Consider the following 4238-nt stretch of genomic DNA (forward strand, 5'->3'; position numbering starts at 1 on the left):
AGTTTTGTGCCCTGGTTGTGGGTTGTGAAGATAACTTTGACCTCAGTCACTAGACTTTCTAGACTAACTGGATCAATCCTGACCCTATTTTATGAGGCAAAGAGTAATGAGATACCTGCTCTTTTCTCTTTCCCCTTTTCTGCTTCTTATCAGCTCCAGGTGCAAATCTGGCTGAAAACTCCCAATATCTCTCAACACTTCCTCTCTCTGACTTAGTTTGACAATTAGTAGCAGAGTAAAAGAAGCTGGTAGGTTGATTACAGGCCTTGCCCTGTGCACAAATATGCAACTGTAAAAATATTCTAGTTTTCCCAGAAACATTCAACACATTCTTCAGGATGGGTCATGATCAGCTACAAGCTGATCATGGGGAGGTGTTTAGTGGGCTATGAAGTTATACCAGCTAAAGGGTAATTATCAGGAGATTAATGAAGTATCCTGATGAATCTATTTAATCTACATCTTAAACATCAATTTAGGGCTTTTAGAAGTCTCTATTTTGTTATCTCACCATATTGGCTAACTTCATTATGAAAATACCAAGCAACTGTTCCTATCCAACTAGAAGAGTCAACACCAGAAAATGCTAAAGCTTCAAAAATAAATTCAATAATCCTATGTGATGCCACTTAAATCATTTTAATAACTTGCCAGCCATTAGAACCCATGCCTCACATAGCTGATTGTTGCTATATCTTGGAATTTAGAACTGTAAAAATAAACTGTAATTTAGTTAAACTCATATTTGCACTAATGAGAATGCTAAAGTAGAGAAAGGAAATATACTTGTTATTTGAGGCCAGGATCCAGTTGTTTATTGCATAAGATCCAGTATGTGGTATCCAAGGTTAAGTATAATAATTTCATTCATGTTTCAGTGATCTGAAAAGATGACAGACTAAATGTCCTCACAAAACATTTTGCCTTCTCAGGCTCAAAAAGGTGATTAAATATGAAAGTTATGTTACCAAACATAAACTATAATGACCCGTCCAGCAGGTCCAGTAATTCGTGGGTCTCCAGGGGGCACCTCCTGCAAAGCCAATGGGGGGAGAGAGAAAGGAGACCAGGCGCATAAAGAAAGACAGAGTCAATCTGAGTCGCATCAAGGTCTCAAGTTTATTGAGCTGGGTGCGGGTATTTAAGCTTGCAGAAAGGGGAAGGGAGGGGAATGGAAAATTTTCAGAAACCCCCTAAAGCCGTTGGCCCATGTGCTTGCACAAATCGCCAATATGTCAGTATTCCAGGAATGTTATCTTTGTGGTTTTTTTCCGGAGGATTGTTATTTTGCAAGATAGTGAGCAGGAGCCGTAACAGGTCAAAAAGGTCAAGGCTCAGTCATCCCGTCCTCAGCCCCCAACAATTCCCCCTTTCTTTTTACTTGACCAGAGCTAGCGAGGGTCATTTTGGCGGAGAGGGCCCGTGTCTTAGGCTATATGGGGTGCATCCTGTGTCTGGCAACGTGCCATGTTGAGCCGGTCTTGACGACCTCTGTACATTGTGTCTCCAGCACAGGCCCCATACTAATCCCGTCATTGGGTACCCTCTGGCAGCCACTTATGCGGGGCTATGTCAGGGTTGGAGAGTGGCGAATCTGAGCCTTCCTGATCCCTCATTCCCGTCTCTGTGACAGGGATTGTCCTGTTCCTCGGTGTCCAATCGGTGATAATGTACCGAAACAACACCTTTTGAAAGAACTGAGTCAATTCGTTTTTTTATGAATTGTGAAAGGCGCTGGAAAGCCCAAGGGCCAAAGGTAAGAATAAGGAGAAAAACAATTAAGGGCGCTAGAAGGGTGGAAATCAGGGTAGAGAGCCAGGGAGATCCCTTAAGCCACCCATCAAACCAATTTTGTTGTTTTTCAAATTCTCGTCTTCTTTGGGCAAGTCTTTCCCTTAGTTTTTCCATAGATTCTCTAACTACTCCTGTATGATCTGCATAAAACAACATTCTTCCTTCAGGGCTGCACACAATCCCCCTTCTTTTAGAAATAATAAATCTAATCCCCTTCTATTTTGTAGGACGACCTCAGAGAGAGAAGTCAAAGATTTCTCAAGGGCAGTAATAGACTTCTCGATAGCTTCCAAATCAGTAGTCATAGCTTTCTGCAACTGCAAAAGATGGTTATTTTGTATAAGGGCGGTGGTCCCTGTTCCAATGCCAGCAGCTATGCCCCCGATACCTAATAGGAGGGCAATAGTCATAGATATAGGTTCTCTGGGATATCTACCTCTCTGTTCAAAAATTGTAACCAAGTCATCATCTCTGTGATAGGTGACACGAGGCTAGAGTTGAACCAACACGCAATATTCATGTGATTGGTTGAAAACTTGGGCAGATACACAAGGGGTCAGCCCTGTATTACAGGCCCAGTAGGACCCGTTAGGTGCTTCAAGATAATACTGACCCGTAGAGATAGTTAGTGTTTGATTGCAAAGGTGTAAATGGGTCCGAGGAATTGTGCCCAGACAGAGGCCTTTACCAAAGACCTCAGGGAGTGTTAGCCTGCATGCATGTTCGCTACAGCGGGGGCTGGGAGAGGTAGTGTTACTCGGTTTACCATGGAAGGCTATTCCTTCATAATAGGGAGGGTTGGAGGAGAGACAAAGCCAACAGTGTAGGGTTTTACTTGGGTCTGTGGCATTTAGGGCATAGTAAGCCCCTCGGACTAGATTAACCAATCTGTCGCTTGTACCTACGCTAGAAGGAGAGGGAGTAGTAATAAAAGACTTCTTGGGGGCAGGCATGGCAATATAGGTGGGGTATGGACTCTGGGGTAGACGGGGCCTTTTGATCAGGAAGGACTGGATTGGGACCTATTGGGACGGAGGCAACACTCTGTATTAATAATTTGATTTTGAAAATGACACCTCTGTCTTTTCCACTTAAATACCAGTGCAAACCCCAAGTCCTGCCCGAGAGCCAGTCTCTAAATTGTTTACCTTGAGTAGTGAATTCTATTTTGAGAGGCAAAGAGAGCCCGTGTCCGTGGTCACGAGCGCCCTGGCCAGAGCCCTTAATTAAGATACAAGTGGGTCCATTAGAGTCCGGTGTTTTATAACCTCGGGAAACATTAATCAGATCCCAAGAAGAGGAGGGGTGCCAATATGCTGCCCCCGTAGTTTCACATCCCCAGCTTTGACAGAAGAATTCCTCATATCCACCACAGGTAGACGCTATGGATGGACTTCTGCCATCCTTGGGGCACATAAAAATCTGACTGGGCTAATATGCAACGGGAGGTGGGGCTGATACAACCCGGGGAGGACATTGTCTTAGGGTTAGAACCATGATACACAAATTGTGTTGTGCCATTTAACTGGCCTAGTTCTACAGTGGGTATGTCCCAAGTGTCTAGTCCCACAGCCAATTGGCAAAAATCGGGGGTGAGTGTGGGCCACCAGGAATAGGGAGTATGAGTGCCGGTAGTTGACCAGACCGTTTCACCAGTCTGAAATATTACTTGCCATATTTCACCTTATTTCAAGTGACAATGCTTCCTTTCCAGTCATTTTTCTTTATTAGGTAAACCAAAAAACTCCAAATTGATCTAAGTGCCTTCCCGGAAGGAAAGGAAGAAATTTTGTGGAATATCTCAGGAGCTCTACTGAGGTTCCACAAAATTTTCTTTGATGAACCAAAGGACAGACTACCAAATTTTTCTTCGAATTTTGAATTCTGGGAAACTTTGTTACAAATATGAAAAAAAAATAGACAACAACAACAACAATCTCAATCTCTTTGAAAGCTCCGACTCAGTCGGTAATGCAATATCGACAGTCAAATCATAACTTTTTGTTCTTTTACTTCATAACTAGAGACTCTTTGTCCTCAGAAACCTTAATTTTTTTTCAAATTCCCATTTTCCTTACATTATCAACCCAAGCAAAAGGAAATTATACCCAATACAACCTTAGAAGCGCTTGTTTTAAAACATTAGAACACAAATTAGTTACCATGGACCAAAAAGTATCCCAGATTGTGTTTTCAAAACATGTATACCAGTTTTCATTAGTTTTGTCTGTTTGTTCAATTTCTTTTCAATATCTATAGGTATCACCGAAACCAATTTTATAAAACCTCGAGGCCAAGACAATTAAGCACAAGGACAAGACATACAGACATGCAACATATAGACAAGATTGTAACTGGGTGGTCCCTAGGAGAAGGGAAGTTCCAGGTTCCCTGCCCCACCCAGAAGGAGGGTGGAACTGAGCAGAGAAAAAGGAGAGAGAAGA

This window comes from Condylura cristata, unplaced genomic scaffold, assembly GCF_000260355.1.
Source record: "Condylura cristata isolate star-nosed mole 26May11 unplaced genomic scaffold, ConCri1.0 scaffold00056, whole genome shotgun sequence".
Classification (NCBI taxonomy): Eukaryota; Metazoa; Chordata; class Mammalia; order Eulipotyphla; family Talpidae; genus Condylura; species Condylura cristata.